The following is a 24,619-nucleotide window of genomic DNA, read 5'->3' as shown; positions in this document are numbered from 1 at the left end:
GCCTCCAGACAGATAGAATCTTCAGCAGTAGGTCATGTGAGTTTTTCACAAGCACTGGATGCACATATGTGCTCCATGACCAATGAAGTCATGGGAATGGGACAGCCCACATTCCTAGAGGTCCCTCTGCCACCATAGTGTGCACAGGATGCTGGACTTGGAGGTTTAGGATTCAATGTCTTCCACTCTGTTTTGGACTTGCTGTGATTTGGGTTTTTTTTCAGTACATATCAAGGAATATTTACTTTATCCCTGTCTCTTTACTTTATCTGATCCTATTTAGTGTATTTTCGATCTTTGTTGTACTTGGAAGTATATAATTTTTCTTTTCTTTTAAAAAAACAGGTTCATAATTGAAAGATTTTGCCTTGACTCTCGATAAGATTTTGGACTTTGAAATTTGAACAATACTGTTTGGGACTGTTTGGGATGGAGTAAATGTATTTGAGATAGACCAAAATAAAAACAGCTTTTGCCACTGCATTTATATGTTTAGAACTTGGTCCCCAGCGTGGTACTGGTCAGAGCTGATGGGACCTTTAAGAGGTGGAGCCTACTAGAACATTCTAGGTCCCTAGGAGTACTGTCTATGGAAGACGCTGATACAGTTCTCATGGTTTCTCATTAGCTCTCACGGAGAAGGCTATTACAAAAACAGCAAGATTGGTCTTTCCTCAGTCTCTGCACTATTGTCTTGCAATACAATCTCTCTCTTTCGCAAGTACAAATACTATGAGTTTCTCACCAGAGCTAAGATGATCCCAGTACCATGACTTGGCCATCTACAATTGTATACTAAATAAACCTCTTTGTATTATGAATTATTATTTTATAAAGGTTCCTAAAGTACACTAATACATTGAAAAATATAATTACATAAATTAAATATAAAAGTCAGTACTAACATATATTTTGGGTTTGTAAGACCTCTTTTTTTATTCCCATGATGGCCAACTAGAAGAAGGCCCAACGGGCCAAACAGATACAACACAACTGATGTTTTGTGAGTGCTGTGCTCCTTTTTGGCAAGAAGGAAGTTCCTAGTGCTTATTGTTAAATCTTTGTACTCCTGGCTTATTCTAATAAAGCCACTTATCCTTGCTTTTATCCCAGATTATTTTAAACTTTCTTAGAAAATAAATATTTAAATTATCAACTCCTTTATCTGGAATTTTGCTTTCTGCCTTTTTAGTTAGTTGTTATTAACTGTGATGAAAATATTAGGTGGAAATTTCAGAAATAAACAATTTTAAATTGCGTGGTGTTCTGAGTCATGTGATGAAATCTCTGGCTGTTTTGCTCCATCACATCAAGGACACAAACCATCTGTTTGTCCAGCATATCCCAGAAGTTCATGCTACTCACCACTGGACATGGTAGCCATCTTGCCTGTTAGATCAATTGTCACAATGTTGCCATGCTTTTAACTAATAATGGCTCCAAAATGTAAGAGTAGTGATGCTGGCCAATTCAGATATATCAAAGAGAAGACTTGTAGAAGACTAAACTGCTTCCTATAAGTGAAAAGTCAAAAGCTTTCTATATAATAAGGAAAGAAAAAGCAATACAGTTATCATTGCTAAGATCCACAGTAAGAACAAATCTTCTATCATTAAAATTGTGAAGGAAAAAGTAATTTGTGCTAGTTTTGCTCAAACTACAAAAGTTACAACAGTCAGAGTGCATGACAAGAACTAGTTATTGTTAATCTCTTTCTACAGTAATTTATAAATTAAACTTTATCATATATACATATGAAGAACACATTATACATAGTTCAACACTATCTGTGGTTTCAGACATCCAGTGAAGGGTCTTGAAATTAATCCCCCCTGAATAACAGGGACTATTCTAATATTTAATAAAATTAATAAGGTGACATTAATATTTTTCTTTGAAATGTTATTTCTTTTCTTTACCATCACTCAGATAATTTCTTCCCGCATTTTAAAAATTCTTCCTAGTGTCTAGTACAGGTCTGAAAAAACAGCGTCTTTCAATGTAGTCTTGTTAGCTGGAGTAGGCTAAAACATTAGTTATACAAATAAAAGACAACTTATCAAAAATTTTCTAAGTGAAAGGGGAAGCAAGCTATGACAAGCCCAAAACGAAACTGTTTTTTGGAGAAAGTAAAGGTGGTGAAAGTGTTCGTGAAAATGGTGTAAGCATGAAGAGTTTTAAGTGAGCACATTAAAGCGGAGACATGTCGTCATAGAATTGTCGAATATTGGATTTAGGAAAAGTTTCATCTGTAGTTACTGAGAAATGGTTGCATTATGAAGTGATGACATGTTTCTTCCTTACTGAGAAGCTTGCAGCTCCTCACAGAAAAGTCTGTGACTCGTTTTGGATAACCAGCAAATGATTCAAAGTCAATGGAAATTGTTTCACCTCCTTCTACACTTCTACTGTTTCTGGCGAGAATCCAGTCTGATGAGCCATAGGAATGCGGTCACGATTTCAGAGTACTTTCCTTGTAAAGGCAAGGGCACTGAGATGCATTAAGGTCCACCTTCTAACTATTCCTTTTATTTCAGGTTCTTTGCACATATGAATGCCCAAAAATTTGGTATGTACTTCATTAACACTGAGTGAGACTTGCTCAGGAATTCCAGAAAATACCAACAAGACAGCCCTGTAGACTAGATTCCACATGTTTTAGTGGTATCAGTTTCTTCTTTTCAAAATAATAAATGGTTTTCATTATCCAACATGCAATAATATAAATCACAAATAATGCAAGTGGTCTCTCACAGGTTTATATTTCCCATATTCCACAGAACTCCCTGAAAAACCAAACTTCTCTCCACTGGTTGTTTCGCAAGCTTTCTTTCTCATAAGCTTTGATTTCTTTCCTTCCCTTCCAGCCCCTTTTTCTCTGGGATGGGACCTTTCTCCCACCATCATCTGGAGTCAGTTTCACCCTGCCTATTGACCATGCACATGGGCTTCAATTTTTCAGATATATTTTAATGTAAGATTTTTTTCTCAATTCTATGCCTCCTCCCATCACTACTTTTGAATTTCCTGTCATCTGGAACTGCCCTATCCTTAAGTATTATTTTGGGTTTTTTTCTAACACAATATTAATTGATCATTATAGAAATGTATTTTTGTATTAATTGATCATTATAGTATTAATTGATCATAGAAATTTTGAAAAACATCACATATTTTTATTGGTCATTTTAGAAACTTTCAGTATTAATTGATCATTATAGAAATTTTGGAAAAAATCACTTTTTATCTTATGATCTAAAATCACATCAGGTCAGTTGTGTTGTCACCATTGCATTTCAAAATTTTTAACCTGTAGTAAATTGGCAAATAATAATTTCATACATTTTTGACTAAAACATGATGCTTCAGTGGATGTTTGCATGTTAAACTATGAAATGATTTTTAAAAGTTAATTACATGTGTTACCTTGAATACTTTTTTGTAATCAAAAAATATTTTTAACTAGAGATCCCAAAATTGAGGAAGAACTTCCCTCTTGTTGACTTCCTCCACTCATTCCAGGGGCGGCTTGACTTTGACCCTCACCAGCCTCTAACTGTTCTAACCTTTCCACCACTTCTTATCTTCAAAAATTTTGACATCCTTTCTCTGCACTGTCTTAATCTGCTTGTCTTTATATAATGTTACTCCTTTAGTGCTTAGGGGGAAAAGTTTAGATATAATAGTATATTTAATCTGCCATGAATACCACATTAAATTTCTTAGCTACAGTTAATTGTTCCTCAGAGCAGCCAATCTCTCTCTTGCTCATTTTATGATTACTGTTCTGTCCGCTTTAAATCCTAGTATCTCACTCCATTACTGAAAGATGGAAATGAGCTAATAATTTATATATGCTTTTATTAATAACTCCAGATTCTCATAGCATGATGTTTCTATTAACATTTTTAGCTTCCCTGAGTCCTCTTTCTTAAAATTTCCTTCATGTCAAACAGGAAATGATAGTAGTAAGAGCAATTTACATGTGATATTTTGACTAGCTATAATACCAATTTGAAAGCATCTGGAGCAACATGTTCCTTCAAGCAGGGTTTGAATCATGTTTGTTTTTGTTTTTGTTTCTTTCCTCTATGTATGTGTAGCTCACCCAATCAGAAAAACAGTCCAGTTCTTTAAGAGAGAATTTTGAAGTACCCTACTATCTGTTTCTGTCTCCTTTGACTACTCATGCTTTACTGAAATTGTCCGGAGTTGCATATTCCCTTCAGGTCCTTAAGAAAAACTACCTTAGATTTTTATGGAAAAGGAAAGTTAATATCAAATGTAATTGCCCCGCTTTTGGGAACACTACACTAAAAGCACAACCACCGTCTTCCTGTTTTATTCCACTGTTGCCTTCTGTGAATCTCCTCTCACATCACATATCATTATTTATGGCTGCAATTACTTGCTTTCTTGTTTTATTTTTCAACTGGTTAGAGATTATTATCAATGTCTGCTAAAGAGATTTCAGAACTTTAAAAAAAATAATCTCTGTTAGTTGATTTATAGGCAAACGCTTATCTAACAACTTTCTTCTAAAATTTTAATTATCTACTACTTTCTAGTAATATTTGTAGTGGCTTTGCTCTGCAATCTGGGTGGCTTCTGTTTGGTTCCTCCACAGGTTCCTCAGGACCATTTGTGATCCATGCTAAGGCAACAGAAGCACTTCCATCTCCTTCTGCAGTCAGAGTCTCATTGTGATTTGGGACTGTGCAGGAAAAAAAGAATAGAAAAACTTTTCTTGAATAGCAATAAAGACATCATGGTGTTTCCAACATTATCCAGTAAACATCGTCCCATGTCTCTCCAGTTCCCTAGAGAACTGTTCAATAAGCATATTAAATCCATGACTATATAAGCACTCAAAACTTACGTACTCAAAAATTTGGTCACAAAGATGAAATATAATGTGGTTCACAGGCACCTGGAAGCTGTGGTCTGTAGGGATGATTTTAGTCTTTTCAGTCTGATCAGAACAGGCTGAAAAGTACCTTATTGCAGCTGAAAGAAATATTTTCAAGGACTACTGAAAGAAGTAACTGTCCTAGTATCATGGCTTCTTCTCGGAGCTCTAGCTGTGTATAGCCCCATCTACTCACCTGACGCGTCTACCTGGGCTCCCTACTTGCCCCTTTCACTTTGATCAGGGAATGGTTATTCCTGCCCTGAGATTTGGCTGGCACTTTCTTCCAAGACTCAAAGCTCTGTATTTTGTAAATCATTTTATATTTGACATTATATCAACTAGCATTTAGTGGTATGTTTTGTCACTAATTTTTGGTTCTGGTAACAATCTTCTGGCTTAGAAATTTCTACTATGAGAAAATAAAACTAATCAAAACAGGCAATGTCATCTGTTCTTTTTTCCTCTATTTGCACAGCTCATTAATTCTTCTTTACATATGCACAATAGCTTATTTTTCCTTTTTCTTGCTTAGTATAAATGGATGGTTTATGTCACCTGAGATTATAACATAGATGCAATGAAACAAAAGGTTAAATTTAACAGGAGAGTTTAAGTTTCAGAAAGTAGTTAAGATTCTTCAGTCTTAAGTTTGACTTCTTAGAGGACATGGTACGTGCTGTGGTGAAATGGCATCATTCATGGATGAAAGTTCAGATTCATGCCACGCATTTCAGATATGACTGAGAGGCTGTGTATCATTTTGAATTTGAAAGTTGCTTCCATAGAAAGTGAGTCATTGGATTATCCAGAGTACATGGAAAGTATCCACTTCTGAAGCCCTGGAGGCATATTCTGAAAGGATCAAAGGAAAAAGAAAAGAAAAATGAGTCGAGTAAAATTTTAAAGGACAGGCCCATAAGTGAAAAAAACTCATGGATGGTTTGAAAGAAAACCAGGGCTCTGATGTCATGCATGAAAGAAAAAAAATGCTACAAGAGCAAGATGATGAAAATGATAAAAGGCTGTTGAAAGATGAGGAGGAAATGTTAGTCTTTAATTTAATATCACAAATTTCATGACTTTCCCAACTCATGCAAGAGTTGAAGACAGTGCCAGAATGACAACTGAGATTATTTGAAAATATTCTTTAAAATGATGGAAAACATGTTCTCTGGTTGAATAAATGGGGGCCAACTTAAAGAGGAATTTGGAGAACTTGTCTAAATTTCACCCTCAATCAAAATAGCACTGACGATACAATGTAATTGGTAGTCACAGAGAAGTTGAAACTATTAAAAGGGAAAACCAATATAGAATTATTGAACACATATGTTTATTAGTCAGGAAAATATTGGTCTACAAAGTAACTATATATTGTTCAAAAATCACAAAAGCAATATAATTTGTGAGAGCTACCCCCATGAAATTAACATTGCAAATAGTTCAGAAATATTACAGTTGGTTTTCCAGTAATTTATACTACCTAGATATCTTCCCAAAACCTCATGTACTCGTATTTTGGGATTTTGGGAAGTAATTGGATCATGCCAGAGTGATATACATCAGCGGATTAGGATGTAAGTTACTGGAGGAATACCTGGAATGGTGTATCATTCTCCCTCCTCCCTTAATCTTTCTGCTTCCTGTTTCTATGCCATGAGCTGCCTCTCCTCTGCCAATGCCCGAGCACAAATCTTTGCCTTGCAGCCAGCCAACTACAAAATGAAATTTCTAAAAACAATGAGCCAGAATAAACCTTTCCTCCTTTAAGTTTCAGGTGTTGGGTATTTCATCCCAGCAATAAATAATTAAGGCAGATTTGAGCATCAGAGAAATACAGTCATTGCTGTTATTAAAGACAGCTACGTTAGGTAGAAATATTATAGGCAGTCATACAGGGCTAGATCCACAAGGAAGTCAGTGAGGAGGATGAGAACATATTAAAACTGTGACTGGAGGCACATCTATTGGAGGCCAGGCCTCAAGATAAAGATGGAAGACCACTGCTATGTACCTCTCTAAGGGATGAGATAAGTGGTATCAACTCATCTAATAAAGTCTAGATAGACATCAGTAACCCCAATGAGTGACCAAGACCTCCTAATCCATTGCTTCCTAGAAAGGTCTTTGTTTTTTCTATGTACACTTGCTAAATGATCCACTTCCCACTGGATCAATACTGAGTGGCTATGTTTGTAATATTATTGGTTGTTCATATTTTTGACCCTTCTCATGATTTTTTGTTCCAACTTTATGGCTTTCATCTATAAAACTTCAGTGAGTAGGCTCATTGAAAACCCACTTTTTAGTTCTCTTGTTTCTCTCAGGAGCTAACTCAATAAATGTTTCCTACTCTTAATCTCCATTGTTACTTAGATTTATTCTTCTATTTGGGGAAGCATGAACTCAGATCTGACATCTAGCAAGTTGAGAATTGTACTATTTCCTCTATGTCACTGTGATTAACTGACCATGGCTCATGGAAGGAATTTGAAAATGTTTAGAGGTACTGGCTGGAGAAGTAACCCTAGAATGCTGTAAACTGAATTTGATAAGAGATTCTGGTCAAAACTCAGAAGACAAAAGTGTTCACAATAATGCAGCAGATAAAGACCAGAGGCTCAAGAACTTTCATTTGGGAGGAAGTTCATTGGCATTTGGGCTCCAGACCGTATATGTTATGATCCGGAAGAAACTTTGCATTCTGCTCATGTGTGAAGACTTTCCAAGAGACTGAGATTAAAGATGGTAGACTAGGTTGGCAGAGAAAATTATAAGGTAGTCTAATATGTAGGCTGTGGTGTCTGTATTGCTGGGGGCTTTTAGCCAACTCTTCCTTGAGTTTGGCCAGAAAGGAAGCTCAGGTGAAGTTGGGAAGTTGGGACCTGAAAATTTGGAAAGAAAGAGATCTTGTTTGCTGAAAAGATTAACATTAAAAGGAAGCCCAGTACTTTACAGCAAAATAACTGGAAAAATTGCATCAAAGAAAACAACAAACTCTTCTTATTATAATCTCTACAGTGTTAGGTTGAAAGACTTTTCCTTGAGGACAGAGCTCTGGGCACTGTTAGAGAAGGGCTGCTTAAAGAGCTGATTCTCATGGTTTCATTTCCCCATGCTCAGCTATCCAAGCACTTGGAAGACTTCACATCCTCGATGAAAAAGGCTGAACTACTGCTTCAACTGGTGGTACACCATGGTGTCCTCCATGTGGTTCTGGTTTTACACAATTGCAAACTGCAAGAGTTGTGGGGTTAGGGATACTTCTACCTAGATTTCACAAAAAAGGCCTTGGAGGCTAGGCAGAGTGCCCCAGAGAAGACTATACGAATCCATAAGAGGGAAGTTAAAAGCATAGCACAGACCCCAGGATGTTGAAAAAGCCAGGACCACGGATCACCAGAGGAATACTTCAACGAGTGAGCAAAGCCAACTCAATGCAGAGGCCACGAGGGCTACAACCACCTGCAGTACTGTAGAGGCAGAGTTGTACACATTCTTTGGAGTTCACATCTCACTACAATTTGTCCTGGGTGCTGGACATGGAACTACAGAATTTAATTTTTGCTTTATTGGATTTGGGTCTTGCTTTTGCCTCATTCTTTTCTATTCTCCTATTTCTCCCTTTTGGAATGGAAATGTTTACCCTGTGCTTTTCTATGTTGGCAATTGTTAACTTTTTAATTTTTACAGGAGCTCACAGAGAACTTGCCTTAAATCTCAGAAGAGACTTGGAAGTTGGAATTTTCACCAATATTTAATGTTTGCAATTTGGAATGCTGTGGTTTATATCTAGATGTTCCCACAAAGCCCCATAAAACCATATGTGTGACTACTGGGGAGTGATTGGAACATGGGGGCACATTACTCATCTCTGGGCTACTCCACTGATGACTTTATTGCTAAATGTGATGTTGGGAGATAAACCCTGGTTGAAAGAGGTGCATCAGTGAGAGTGAGGTCTAGAAGGTGTATCTCCTTCCCTCTTTTCTTATTCTCTCTCCCTCTGTTTCCTGCCACAATGCTATGATCTGTTTCCTCTCTTTCATGCTGCCCTACCTTGGAGCCTGTATTAGTTACTTTTCTCATTGCTGAGACAAAATACTTGACATCCAAAAGTTAAAGGAGGAAAAATTTATTTAGCTTATAGTTGATAGAGGTTTCAGTACATAATCAGAAGGCAGATTGGCATGGAGAAACAGTTTGTGGCCAGCAGAAAGTAGCAAAAACAACTAAATGAGCAGATAAGACTCTTTCTCTCTTTATATTGCATCTAGACCACTGGGATTAGGGCCTTGGCAAACTAATCAGTGTTCTGATACAATAATCACATACCCTTAATCCCAGTATCACAAACTCTAGTTTCAGCCACCTCTGAAAAAGCCCCACCTATGAATTCATGAGGCTTTGAGGGAACATCTAGACCCAAAATGTAACATTCTACTCCTAACCTATCAAGACTCATGTACATTCCTTTACACAAAAAGTATTTAATCTATCTCTAGAGTGTCTTTTAAGACTTGGACAACTTTTAAAGTCTAAGCCACAAGTATCCTCAGGGATTTAAGGCAAACTCTTAGCTGTGAACAAGACCATGTACAAATGAAAAGAAAGTTAAACACTTCCAACATTCATAGGCACAAGACAGATATTTCCATTCCAAAAGGTAAAAAGAGGGAGATAGATGGGAACAGGACCCAAGCAAACCCAAAATCCAGCAGGTCAAACATTAGGTTCTATAGTTCTAGGTCCAGTATCTGATGTAAGATGTGAACTCTACAGAGCATGAGTGGCTCAGCTCCTATGGCACTGCTGGTGGCTGTAGCCCCTATGGTTTCTCTTTTGGGCCATCTCTGCTCCTTCCTTATTGTTTTCTTCAGACAATCTACATTCCTGGCTTCTCCAAACTTCTGTGGTCTCCACTGAACCTTTGGCTTTACAATCACAGCTTTCCACACTGCCCTTTTGGAGGACACTGCCCTTTTAGGGGCACATTGCCTGGCCTACCAGGCCATCTCCTGAAATCTGAGTGAAAACTTTCCTACCTCACAACTCTTGCATTCTTCATGCACCTAAAACCTCCATCTTGTGGATACTGCCAGCTAGAGCAGTAGCCAGTCCTCCTTCTCTCTTGGCTGTAGCATTCAAGATTCCATGAACCAAATCCCAAGGAGCCATTGCCTACACTTCTGCTGAAACATGGTCTTCTCAAAGCAAAATCTTTCACTTTTGCAATTTTGAGGCAGGAAATGATGGAGTCCTGTGATATCCTTAAGCCATCTTTTCTATTCTGTTCCTTCTCAGCAATAAAAATTTCTTTTCCTATATGTTTACAGTCCACAGCTTTACTGGTGCTTCCTTTCTGGCCAAATTTATAATGCTAACTTATAATGCTTTAAATCATTCTTCTGGGTTTTTGAAGTTGATTCTTAGCATAAATCCAGTTAAAAAAAACACAGCCATACTTCCAACTCAACATTAGGCTGCCTTGAAATGCCTTCTGTAAGATTAATTAGTCCTCTGCCTATAATCTCAGTCTTAGGCAGTCTTTGGACTGAAGCAAATTACAGACAAGTCTTCTGCCAAAGCATAACACATAGTTCAGGTTAATAAAGCCTGACTGAAGGAAGGCATGAGAAACAGGATATTTCTCAGGGAAAATTAAGGGACTCCACTGGAATGAAGCCCTGAACTGACTTAATGTCTCAGTTTTATTGAGAAACAAACAAAAGTATTGTGTTTTACTGAACACAAGTGCATATTTTAGATTAGAAGGACATGACAAAAATTACGCCTACTTGTTAATTTAATCAAATGTTTTGTAAGATGTCCCTCCTTGTTTTACTAACCAGGCTTGCCTCTCCCCAAGCTGGCAGCTCTGAGTCAATGTAAGCAGGTTTTATTACCTTGGGTGTGGCAAGGAACTCTACAGTATGAAGTTGAGTAGCCAGGGCAGACCTTCTTCCCAACACAGTTCTGAATCACCTGGTTAGGTAGTCACAGTGACAGAAGTTAAATAACACAATTCCTACCTTATTAACTTTCATGTGGGAGTTGAGTTTCAAAATTAATGTGCAATAATATTGATCGTTTTGTTGGAATCAAATTGGATTACAATTAACTTACTTAATTCCTAAATACCATATGTTCATCTCCTTATTTAGGAGTTGGTGCAAATGTATTCAAACTAACATATATTTGATTGGAAATAAAAAGTGTTAAATACATACTCGGCATTTTTATCAAACAGACTTGAATCTTTAGTTCAGAGTTCACCATTATACTACCCTATGAGAAAATGTGGTAAAATTTTGAATTCATTCATTTTATATTTAAAGTATTTTGAAAATTTTCCTAAAGCAGCCCAGAAAATAAATCAAATATTCATATTTGGTGACAATTTATGGTACTTAAATAAATACCTGCTCGATTAAAATATAGTATTTTAAGATTACTGGTGAATATCTTGAAATGATTGGACAGATTTTCCTGGTTTTTCACAACATTGAATTCACTTATTGTTTTACAAATGGGAAAAAGGGTTGGTTTCTTGGAAAACAATTTTCTTGTGACTTTGCATGGAAGAAGTATAAATTTTTTTGTAATTATTCAAGAATACTGTTATCAATGATTGTCAAGATGATTTGGTAATATTTTCCCATCAATAAATTGAAAGCATTTTTCCAAATTTGGGAATAATGCTGTGCTGTCATAATCACTCCAACTTACTCAGAAACTAGATAAACACATCTGAACTTCTCTCAGTCCATTTCTCAAAATCCTCAAATTCTCATAACTGTTCTGTTATTTCCTCTTGTCCCCTGATTTATCAGTTCTCTTATTTTTAGACTATGGTATATTTCTCTGTACTCTCTTATGTTTCTAGCCTAAACAAATGGTAACCAACATTGAACAATCCTTTTTCTTTCTCATTTTAATATTTGTACCCCCCAGGCATGTTTTTAAAAATGCTTTCAGAGAGAGAAAATGCTCCTATGTTTTGTCTCTGTTCATTGCTACTTCCATATTAAGTTACATTACTCTGAATACATAACTTTTTTGGATTCTGAGGTCTCTATTCTCCAATCATTCTGCTGTTTCAAATTTCATTTATCACTCGACAAGAAAATTTCTCCTCTCATAAATACTTTATGGATTTTGGCATTCCCCACACCTTTTCCTGCTATCATTACCTATTGCTTCAACAACTGGGTCACTGTCTTTCTAATGTCCTCTTTAAACAGATTGCTTTGATGTCTTCAAATCTTGACTTCTAACATCAATTTTCTATCACTAAAATCATGACCACGATGTGAACAATCCTCTTAGGAACCAAGTCCAAAAGCTACATTAAAATCCAATTATTAAACACAGTCATGTGTCTTTCAATATTTTCTACTTACTCATTCCTTCTCAACTTACTCTTGGCCTTTGTTATTTGACCAGTATGCTGTTCTCTGCTTTCTATTTTCTTAATATATTATTTGTCACCTAAATGTGTTGACCTTCCCAGCAAGCTTAGACACAATATCTGAAATAAGCAATTCAAAGCATGAATGGTATGATTTGTCTTATGGTTTCAGAGGGTTCAGTGTACGATAAGCTATCTCTAAGCTCAGAAGAGAGATATACTCATTTGTCTACTTAAACTTTTCATTTTCTATGCTTTTGGGGTCTTGTAAAAAATTTGTTTCTATTCACAGGTTCTGAAGCACTTCTGCTATGCTTTGTTGCATTTTTCCCATAATTTCAGTTGTTATGTTTAGTTCTTTAATCAATTTTGAGTTATTTATGTAACTTATGAAGAACAAGTCTAGGTTCATTTTTCTTCATCTATTCCAATTTACCGTTATTTAGTGCTCTTCTTTTTTCCTTTGAATTCCTTTGATTTAAACACTATTTCATCTGGTATAAACACAGTAACTCTTGTATTCCATTTACATGGAATATATCATTCCATTACTTCACTTGAGGTCTGTAAGGACTTGAAGTCCTTAGAGATGAAGTGAGTTTCTTTTAAACAACATACACCTATGTCTTGGTTTTATATTCATTCAGTTACTCTGTATCAACCATTTGATAATTCATTGTCTAGTTTTATTATTTTTGTCATTTTCTTACAATCTATTTTTGTAGTTAAGTGATTTAGTCTATTATTGTTTTGTGATTCCTTGTTTATTATTTTTGTTGTCTGTTACAGGTTTTTGTTTTCTGGTTATCATGAGTCTTGTAAAAATCATTCTTTTATTTTAAGAAGCTTTCTTGAAATGATAGCAGTTTTTTAAGACTGTAAAGCTAAGGAAGAACAGAGGTAAAGAAAGAAAGAGAGAGAGAGAGAATATGTCAATAAGAAAATTATTGATTTATACTTCATTTTGCCCCATATTTTGAATTTCTAGTATTCCTTTTCATATTTTCTATATTGTATTCTTATTAACATTTGATGTAGTTACTATTTTTGGTTTTTTTCTAGTCTCCATAGTGTAATTGATCATTTATGCACAAAGTTTATAGTACTAGAGCATTCTAAAGCTGTTTATATAATTACTACAACTCATGAGTTGTATTCACCCAATTCCTTCTGCTCATTTGTGTGTTATTCTTTGCTTGAAGAACTCCATTTAGCATTTCTTAGTGAAGAAATTTGTTAATACATGTTTCTTCTATTTTGTGTGGAACAATCGTAACCCTCTATATTTACAGGATAGATTTTTCTGAGTTTTGATCGACAGTTCTCTCCTTCTACCAAGAAATCCTTACACCGCTAATCTCATGTTCTGACCTCTGTGACATTTCTGGTGAGAAATTGGCTGTCAGGCAAATCAAAAATATTCTTAAATCTTTTTTTTTCATAGAGATCACAAGATTCTTCACTTTATATTTCACCTGTTAGAAGAACTTGGCTATAAAATGTTCTGTGGTAGATTTATTGGAGTTGAATATGACATAGAAGCTTTGACCCTCCTGTGTCTGCATAGTTGTATCCCTTTCCAAGTTAGGAAAGTTTTGTTTCATTTTTCTTTGACTAAGATTCTACTCATGGGGAATTCTCAAGTCCCTCTTGAGCCAAAGTAATCTGAATTTGTTCTTTTCATCCTGTCCCAACGTCCCCATAATCTTTCTTCATTCCTTTCATTATTTGGCTTCTTTGCTGCTTCTCCAACTGTGTATTTTAAGATAGCCTGCTTTAAGATTGGTAATTCTTTCTTCTGTTTGGAATACCCTCTAATGCCTTCTATCATATTTTAAAATTTAACTTCTTGTATTTTTTGGCTAAAGGACTTCTGTATACTTTTTTTCTATTTTAAAGAGAACAACGCCAAACAGAATGAAACAGAATAAAGCCAATCAAAACAAAATGATACAGTGAAACAGGACTTCAAATCAAGGCAATAGGAAATCAACAGTGACTACGATAGTGCCTCTTATCTTCAAAATAGCTGCCATGCCATCACTTATAATAAAATCAAATAAAACACAACAGAATAAAACCAAACCTAACTCAGCTTTGAAAATGATACAGGAATTCAAAACAAGATAGTAGGAGATTAACTATGGCTACTACCTTCAGAATAAAATCCTCTATAGTTGCTATATTGCATACTGTTACCCTCTAAATAGATGCTCAAATAACTGGATTTAGGCCTGCAAAGTTAACCAAACAATATAGATATTAACTTTTTTTTTTTTTTTTTTACTTCAGTCGTTATCATCTCAACCTGTGTTTCTCCAAATCAGTTAGTTCCTTTCAGGGGGCAGAAGAGTTAGCACTTGTTGATAGAAATTCTGTGTAGGCTGTTTATTTTCTTTAAGCCTATAGCTCACAGAAATTCCTCCATCATTTCAGTGCTGGATGGCATCCAAAATCAAGTTTTATAGGAGTCTCTTGTTGGTGTGCTACCACTATTTCAGCACTTAAGGGAACTCCAAACCCAGATTGCCTCAAACCCAAGTTGGCATTTTGTACAGAAAGAGCCAAGGAAGTGTGTATCTAGTAGGATGGCACTTCCCAATAGGTTTGTCCTTGGGTCTGGGATAAGCCCAGATGGTTCCTCAATAGTTACCAACCTGTCGTCATACTCTTCATGCTCTTGCCCAGAACAGAGCAGGATTACCATGGATGGGTCAGCCAAAGGCTCATTTGCTATTCCTGTGGCCATCAGCATTGTTAAACTGTGCCCTACCTTGAGTCTACATCCTTCCAAGACTAGCACAGAACTGGGGTGGGTCTAAGGCAGACAAACCACTTCTGAGATACACTTGTGATGGCAAAACTACTGTGATCAGTTACAGGTGAGGCTTGGAATTGAACTCAGGGACCAAGTGGCTCTCTTTGACAAAGTCTCTGTCTACAGGTACACCTCTGATAGAGGTTCCTAAGATTGTTCCAGAGTTAATTTTCACCACATAGGTACTAAGTTCTATGTTTACTATTTTTTTTTCCTCAGTGAATGGAGTCTTGCTTCATGCTGTGCTGCCCAAAGTGGCGATAGTTTTGGTGAAAATAGTTCCTTGGCTATCAGTACTAACAGGAAGCATATTACACCTTAGTATCAGAGCTATAAGAACTTTCAGTCTCAGAAAGCATCAAGCCCTTCTTATTTAACTTCATTTTTATTATGATTCTAGGTAGAGTCAGAATCTCATAGTTCTTTAGTTGTAATTCTTATTGTTACACAAGAGCTTTATTGAAATGGTTGCAAGATATGAAAGAATGAAAATTTTATAGACATATAATTAGGTCTCAATGTTTGAGGAAACCTCCACTCCTAGGCTGCGACCTTCAAAAGTGCTTCATACATTTTTTTTGTTTTTAAAAATTTCTTCCACAGGTGAGATAGAGGAATAAGTAATCCTCTTCCTCCAAATTGAAGTTAGATTGGATTTCATTATTGCTTTCACTAAAGTTAGTTAGTCTTTGTTAAAACTCAAGTTAGTAAAGATTTTATAAACTATTTTCTTGAGGGAAAGTTTTCTTGAATAAAACGATATGATCTGAATATATTTTAAAGTGGTTACTTTTCCACTTTCCTGTCAAAAACATGAGGAGAGGGCCAGGGACTTAGCTCAGCAGCAAAAGCGCTAGGTAGTGAGTTCAATCCCCCGTAGCAAAAAAACAAACAAACAAAAAAAAAAAAAAAACAAAATGAGGAAAATTTTCAGGAATCTTCATAGTAAGCCTGATGAGGTTCTTGGGTAGAACTCACAAAGGTGTGGGGCTACCCTAAAACTGCTTCTTTCCAGAATTTCAAACTATAGGGTGCTCCACACTGAACTTTCAGTAATTATTTGATTAAAGTTTAATATTCATAATGATACTGGATCAAAATACAGGCTGTTGCTCCTAGGTTGCCCCCAGTAAGTGAACCTGTGATTACTTATCTATGTGCCTCTCCAGTATTCAGGAAGGTAGCTTATCCTTTGGTCTAAATTCTTTGGTAGACTTCAAAAGAGTTTTTTTTTTAAGTTCATTCAAGGGTTTTTTTCCTTATTGCTTAAGAGTACTGATGACTTTCAAATTTTATGTGTTAGATTGGTATGTGGAACAGAACGATTCAAATAGTTATTTTTAAATAGATATATTTAATGCATGTGATCTATTTTGCATTTTCAATTGTTTATTGGTACTTTTAGGTGTATGTAATGATCATAATTGTCATAAGGCATTTGTGCCTGTACATGACCTATAGTGGGGCTTCTTTTTTCCCCAATCCTCTCCTATCATTCAACCACTCTTTCCCTCCTTATCTGCAGAAGCTTTGCTCCCATTTTTCTTTCTTCGTTGCTTTTTCTTCTCCCTATCTTCCTTTCCCCCTTCCCCTCCCCATTTCCTCTTCCCATTTGAACATTTTCTTCCTATTTCATAGTATCTATTATATATTTTGTACTTTATTTATGCTTTCAGTTCCTCACATCAGAGAAACAATGAGGACTGAAATATATGTGACTTATTTCATTTAAGAGGATGGTCTCAAAGGGCCTTCAGTCATAGAAGTGTTTTAAGTTTATCCTATTTTATTGCTGAGTAGTACTCCAATGAATAAAAAATCACATATCCTTTATCCATTCTTCTACTGATGGGCATTTGGTCTTCTTTCCAAGATTCAGCTACTACAAACAGTGCTGCTTTAAACATTTGTGTGCATATACCACTTTGGTATGATGATTTTTAATTCTTTCAGGAAGATACCTAAAAGGAAGATAACTGAATCAAATGAGACCTCCAATCCTAGAGTTTTGAGCCATCTCCACATTGATTTCCATAGTGGTGTACCAGTCTACACTCACACCAACAGTGAAGAAATATTCTTTTTCCTCACAACCCTTTCAGCATTTGTTATTGATTGACTTCTTGATAATAGCCATTTTTTCTGGAGTCAGATGGAAACTCAGAGTTGTTTTAATTTATGTCTCCTGAATAGTGATGCTGAACATTTTTCATATATTTATTCATCTTAGAAGTGTGTATTCATTTCAGATATTTAGTTTTGGATCTCTAAATTTGGGGAGATTGATTTTTTGGGGTTCTTAATATATATTTTAAGTACTAGTCCTTTGTCCAAGAACTTTTTTTTCTGGCTTTGTGGGTTGTCTCTTCACTCTGGTAGTGGTGTTGCCCTTTGCTGGGCAAAAGGTTTCTAATAACATGAAATCCCAAATGTTTTTTCTCTGTAATATTTCTCATGCAATAAGAGTTTTGTGGAGAATTCACTACTGAATTCTAGAAATTTACAGAAGATCTACTGCTATTGCTCCTCAAATTATTTCATGAAATTGAAAGAGAAGCAATACTTTCCAGTTCATTCTTGAATGGAAACATTAAACTGCTACCCAAACCAAAGAACAAGTCAATCAAAAAATACTAATTTCTAATTTCATAATAAAAATAGCAACAAAAATTCTCAATAAAATTCAGTCAAACAGACTTCACCAAATCACCAGGAAGATTACACACCATGACCAAGTAGAATTCATCTGAAAGATTCAAGGATGATTCAACATATACAAATCAATAAATGTAATGTACGATATAAATAAATATAAGGACAAAAAATCTCATGGTCACCTCAATGGATGCACAGGAAGAATTTAACAAAATCTTACACCAATTCATTATTAAAAATTCACCCTACAGAATACAGCAGGAAATGGTCTTCTAAACCAACAGTCAGCATCATACTAAAAGGACAAAAATTGAAAGCTTTCACACAGAAATGATGAACAAAATAAACATGACTACTGTCATCATTCCTATTCCATATAGATCTGGAAATGCAGCAATTAGACAAGAAAAAATGAAGGGAATAAAGTTAGGAAAGAAAGAAGTTAAATTATCATTATTTGCAAATGACATGGTACTCTACATAGAAGACTCCAAAAACTCCACCAAAAAGACTTCTAGATTTAATAAGCAGATTCAATAGTGTAGCTGGATACAAAGTCAGCACTCAAACACAAATAGCAAACTCACTGAGGGAGAAATTGGGGAAATGACATTTTCCACAATAACATCCAATAAAATGAAATACTTAGGAATCAATCTACCAAAGGAAATAAAAAGTCTCTACATTAAAAACTACAGTATTCCAAAAAAATAAGATTGAAGAGGACATCAGAAAATGGAAAGATATCCCTTGGTCATGGGTGGGAAGAATAAACATAATAAGAAAGGTCATACTCCAAAAATTGCCATATAGATTTAAGGCAATCACAATCAAAATACCAATAATGTGCCTCACAGAAACACAGAAAAGTATCCTTTAATTCATTTGGAACTGGATGAGAGCTAACCTAACAAAAACAATTCTGGGCAACAAAGGCAAGGCAGAGGGTGCATCATAATCCTTGACTTAAAATTACACTACAAAACTACTGTGATAAAAACATGGTACTGGAAAAAAATCACACATGCACACACACACACACACACACACACACACACACACACACACACACAAGAATCATTGGAGTAGTTGAATAAAAGATGATGAAACAAATCCAAACACACTCAGCCACCTTATCTTCAACAGAGTGGCCAAACATCTTCACTTAAAGAAAGACAGCCTCTTTAACAAACAGTGCTGGGAAAAACTGGCTTTCCACGTGTCAGAGATTAAATCAGACCTATGTTTCTCACCATGCACCAAAGTAAAATCAAAAGGAATGAAAGATCTAAATATTAAAACAGAAACATTAAATCTGCTGAAGCAAAGATTGGGTAGAACTCTTGATGACATAGGTTTAGGCAAATACATGTGATCATATGTCTTTTTGTCATCAACTATTTCTTTCTATATTCAAATGTAATATTTTCATTCATGAATCATGACTTAATAGAACAATCCTGTGTAATTAGAAGTTATAAGTTAAGTAGTGATCAATGGAAACTCACAAAATGAATTGTACACTAAAAAAGCACTACTTGCATTAGTGAAAAAAACATTTAAGGCAGACAGTTTTCTTCAGCTTTTAAAAAAACATTTCCTATATTTATTAATAAAATTTTCTAACCTTATTAACAGTAACATTGTAAATTTAAATGCTCAGTATGAATGATTCACTCAGTGTGGAAAATTCATAAAACATTGAAGAGTGCACTAGTTCCTAAACTCTCAGGTGCTGCGCTCAAGCTAGACTTGCTTGCTCCTAAACAAAATCATTGGTTTTCTTTTCCTCTGCAGCTTGGCTGTAGGTATGTGTTCAAGATTATAAGCATAAAGTATGATATACTATTACAAAGTTCTCTTTGTTTAAAAATGTAGAAGTTCTTGAGAAAATGAACCATGTTTTATTCTTTTTTGTGTACTGACACCTCAGGCAGGTTTGCTTTCTTGTGTAGATGAATGAAAATAGCCAACATATTTCTTATACTACAGAGGACTGCTGTTACATTTTGCCTTCATTTGACATCTCCTTCCAGCATGAAATTAATATTTGTTTTGATATTATTACCTGGTCATTTTATTCAGTGGTTGTTATGATTGATACATGTGTCAACTTGAGAAGTTTAGAAGTTTAACTAAAGGATCCAGTGGAGAGTCAAGGGCCTTACTTTGTAAATCTCTTTGCCTGTTCAAGGGAAGGGCACAAAGTTGACCTGAGTGCTACACCCACCCTGGGGGGATGGTAGCCTGCTTACAGTATAAGGGAGGAAAAGAGGCTTCCTCATCCTGCCTTTTGCTCTCGTTACTATACTATCTTCTGCTGCCTTGAAGTGTTGCTCCTATGCCATGCCACCCTGCCTTGGGGCCAGCTGACTGTGGACTGACCTCCAAAACCTGTGCACTGAATAAATCTTTCCTTCCTTAGTTTTAGGTATCAGGTATTTTGTCTCAGCAATGAGAGTAAAGTAACCAAAACAATGGTTTTAACATTTTTTCTTATTGTTTCTTTAACTGAATGTTTTATATTATTTTATTACAGGTGTTTAGAATTTTGACTCCTGCTAAAAATGCACATAAGACAACATGTAATGTTTTATTTACAGTGGCAAAGTCCTCAAAACTTCTTTCAGCCATAGAATGTTTTTCAACTCTGGACAAAAAGCTACTTAAAAGTGTTACAAATACATTTGAAGTCTTTTCATATTTTCTAGTTTTTCTTCCTTTTCCATTCTTGTCATTTGAAGTTCATATTTAGTAAACTTCAAATTTTAAATATATAAAACATGGGAATTTACTTACTTGTGAATCCATGTTATCATTACTCAGAGAAAATATAACTTTGGTACAAACCTAGAAAAAGAGACTATTCCTTTCCTGTCAAGGTATTCATTCAGAGATTAAAAAAAAACTATTCTAATATTGCTTGTTAGTTTTGTCTACTCTTAAATTTCATATTCTAATATGAAATATAAAAATATAATAGATACTTTCATTTAGTTTTTTGTTTATACTATGTATATGAGATTTATCGTTTTTACCTGTATATCAGTGATTCACTCATTTTTTGTTTTATTGTTTTTACAACTTATTTATTTTATTATTTTTATTGTTTAATACTAAGTACATTTATTAGAAAAGAAGAGTTATGAAATATCCTCATGTTTCCATAAGAAATTAGAAATAAAAGAATAAAACAACAAATAGAAAATAATAAAGATCAGAAAATAATTCCTTATCAAAATGCCAACATTTTTTCATAAAAGTTAACATTTTGATTCTTACATTTCTGTATAAACACAAAAGACTCAGAATAGTCTAAACAATTTTGATAATGAGCAAAATTAGTGTTCCAACCCTTCCCAATCCCACGACTTTTCACAAAGTTATACCAATCATGACAAAATAGCATTGATATCAAGATAGACAAACCACCAAGATACCAATATTAAGTCCCAAAATAGAGACAGACAATTGATTTTTGACAAAGATGCAAAAGAAATTAAGTGGCAAAAGGATTGTATCTTCAATAAATATACTGGAACAACTGGATTTCCATATGCAAAGAACCCAAACATTATAGCACATCAAAGTTCTTTAAGAAATTTTATTGTTTTGTAGTATTTTTATAGGAAAGATATCATTAGTTTCTATTCACTCACTTATAATGTACATTTGGGGTACATTCTTTTGCTATTATATGTGATCCCGCTATGAATACTCTTTTGTTGACATATGCACTTTTGTTTCCTGGATATATAGTACAATTTCTGAGACAGTTCAAGCTTCAAGACCATGCAGGAAATCTACCACAGAGTGCTGAGCCCAGAGCACTCTGCCTTGGAGGTCTAATGTTTTCCAGTTGCCATTCTGAAATCTTATCAAAAATGTGTCTTTGAATTTATGTAACTAAAGCTTGACAGGACAGTAAATATGTACAGTGGGTGTGGAATCTTAGCTCATGTGCTATCCTATATCCCATCCCCTCCTTCTGTCCCCTGGGAAGGGGTCCCTGCTACTCTTGCGCCTCTAGTCTTAGTGCTTCAGTGATTCACTGCCTCAAAAGCACTGCTGCTTCTGTGTTCTGCAGGTTTCTGGGCAAAGGATCCAGGAAGGCTAGAGCCAAACCCAGTAGTGCTAGGTGCATGACATCTCTGAACACACCATGGGGATGGAGGTCTTGGTGCAAAACTCAAATGACTGCAGTCAAGAACTTCTTACTTCTAATTCAGATACTTCATGGGACTTTGTGCAAAGAGTGAAATTTCCATAGAGGTTGCTATCTGCCATGGCTGAAATGCAGCTTATGGGAAAGATAGGTGTCTAACTCTGATGGACATAGAACCTTGATCCAGAGGGTGATAGGGTAAGTTTCCCAGCCCCTAGGGAATGTGCATATTTGCTGAGTAGTGACATCGAGCTTTTAAGCAATTTTTAGGGTCCCTACTTCTACTAATACAACCACGCTCAATGTTATATGATATCAAATACCAAGTAAAACCATCTTACTGATCAACAAAACCAAAACAAGACAAAACTCTATCATTTCAAAAGAGGAAAGATAGACCTCTGTTGTATCTAGAAAGACATGACCACATGCAAAGTTTCCTCCTATGTATTCTTATAGGAATTGTTTATATTTGTATTTTACAGTAGGGTGTATGTCCATTTTAAGTTTATTTTTGTGAAGAGGATAAAAGCGATGTCCAAATTTACTTTTTTGCATATACATGTCCAGCTGTTCCAGTACTATTTGTTGAAAAGGCCATCTTATCTCTGTTGTGAGTTTTGCCTAGAATAATTTACATGACATTATGGCAAGGTGGGGGGCGGAATCAGAGGATGGTTACCTGGAAGTGACTTCCTCCTTCCCCTATTACAACTTCCTTTTTCCTTTCCCAGTGCTCGCAAAAAGTGTTCCAATCAGCTCCTCCTATGTCATCAATGCCTGTCCTAAGCACCACCCCCAGTCAGAGGTTGTATGTATATCCCATAACCCACGTTCCAGTCAGAGGAAGCCAGACCACTTATGGTTATGGATTCCTCTCCACGTCCTTGGAATAAAGATAATTTTTTTACTTTTAATACTTTAGTCTTTTATTGTGCTGAAAACTCATGATGGCGCCGTGACTCAGATGACAGAATGCATTAGCTCCTGGGAGCCCCTCCCAGTTTGAGCTATCCTGCCAATGAGCCACCTAATTTTTCTTCCAGGACTGTTTACTTGCTGCCGCTAATCTACATGGAACAGTGACCTTCCTCGCTCATCACAGACGAGCTGCTGATCAACCGGGGTTTTCTGTTTTCGTTCCTAACATTCACAAGCTTGCATCTGAAAACTATCTGTTGTTGCTGTGCCTGGACAGCAATAGCAGTTTTCACACTCCTTAGGCCATACAGCCTGAGGCAAAACTGTTATTTTTGTTTCCTGGGACCCTGCCCCACACTCTGTGACAGCTGAGGAGAACGGGTTTTGGGACTTTCCATGTCACATTCTCAGAACCCCCTTGGGGTGAGTAGACATTGGACAGGACTTCAATTGATGAAAAAGAAAGTGGCCACCTGGTAACTTTAACCAGCTCTTGATCATTAATTGGAGACCTCAATAATCTGCACAGTCTTATGGGAGACACCCCAACTAAAGTTCACATGGCTGGGACAATTCATTGTTGCTGATCTTGTGGTGTGTTCGTACCTTCAAATGTAGACTTGAGATTGTTTATGATGACGACTGTTTTCTTTCAGATCCAAACAGCTCCTTTTTCTTGTGCTTCAGCCAGGAGATTTAAGTCAGACCAACACAAGGTCACCAGTCAAATAAAATTTTTAAACAAAAATTTATGTAATGTATACTTTATACTTAGAGATGCTTAAGTAGTGTTCAGTCCAAACAATGTCACAAATTTCTTCAGTGCTCAAATGTTAAAACACCCATGGTTAATAGACAACAGTAGTTCCATTTAATGTTCTATGTTAAGCTTACTGCCTCTATTGCACTGTACTGTTATCAATCTTCTGGATGTTCAACAAGTAAAATTAAGAGATAATTATAAATTCCTTTTAAATTCCCTTTACTGGGGTTCACCAAACCTTTTCCAGAAAAAGGCTATTTGACACATATTGGGGCCCTAATTAACTATACTCAACTGGCCTTAAATGATACCACAGCTGATGTCTCTCCTAAATAAAAAGGTAAAATTGATAAAATAGGCCATCCTCCAAAAATCGGATGGCATTAGACATTCTAACTGCACAGGAGGTACTTACAAAATTATAAAACCTAAATGTGTATATGACAAATGAATGACATGTCAGTTTCTAAAATTCTATGAACCTTATCCTATCCTCTTACAGGAAGCCATTACTAAAATTATACTCATAAATACTCTGTTGATTCTATTATTTGACTCCTGCATACTTAATTGATTCTTTGCCTTTGTTTCCTTTAGACTTAAATCTGTACACCTACTCAAGATGAAAATGCCTGCTGTCTTACAAGAGCCACTAGTTAAAAGCTCTACAGAGTATCCCTGACTGCCATTCAACAACTTCAACCCCCTGCAGCCTGAAGAAGTCAGATCAGTCCCCGCCCATTATCCCTCATGGCTGTTTGGGTTACTTCTTCAGAGAAAAACTGCTACAAACAGCTAAGTCAGTTAAAAATATTATAGGCAGTCAGACAGGTCTAAGGCTTCAAAATAGCCAGCACAAAGAACCAGATGTCTTGTGACTGTGGAGGAGCTAGACACCCTCCACTGTGGGCCAGGTCCCAAGACAAAAGGCTAAACTTGGCCCTCACACCCCACAGGGAGACCTTCTTAATATG

At 35.8% G+C, this 24,619-nt stretch overlaps 1 long non-coding RNA gene across 1 annotated transcript in view; it reads left to right on the top strand.

Annotated features, from left to right (window-relative positions):
• LOC134472923 (uncharacterized) overlaps positions 1-24,619 on the top strand; it is a 58,704-nt gene that overhangs the window by 32,072 nt on the left and 2,013 nt on the right. The gene's annotated exons all lie outside the window — the stretch shown is intronic.

The sequence above is a fragment of the Cavia porcellus genome, unplaced genomic scaffold (genome assembly GCF_034190915.1).
Source record: "Cavia porcellus strain 051 isolate PalLab524CR breed Dunkin Hartley unplaced genomic scaffold, mCavPor4.1 scaffold_2, whole genome shotgun sequence".
In the NCBI taxonomy this organism is placed as follows: domain Eukaryota; kingdom Metazoa; phylum Chordata; class Mammalia; order Rodentia; family Caviidae; genus Cavia; species Cavia porcellus.
The sequence above is the reverse complement of the archived record's forward strand: the minus strand, read 5'-3'. Positions and strand labels throughout refer to the sequence as shown.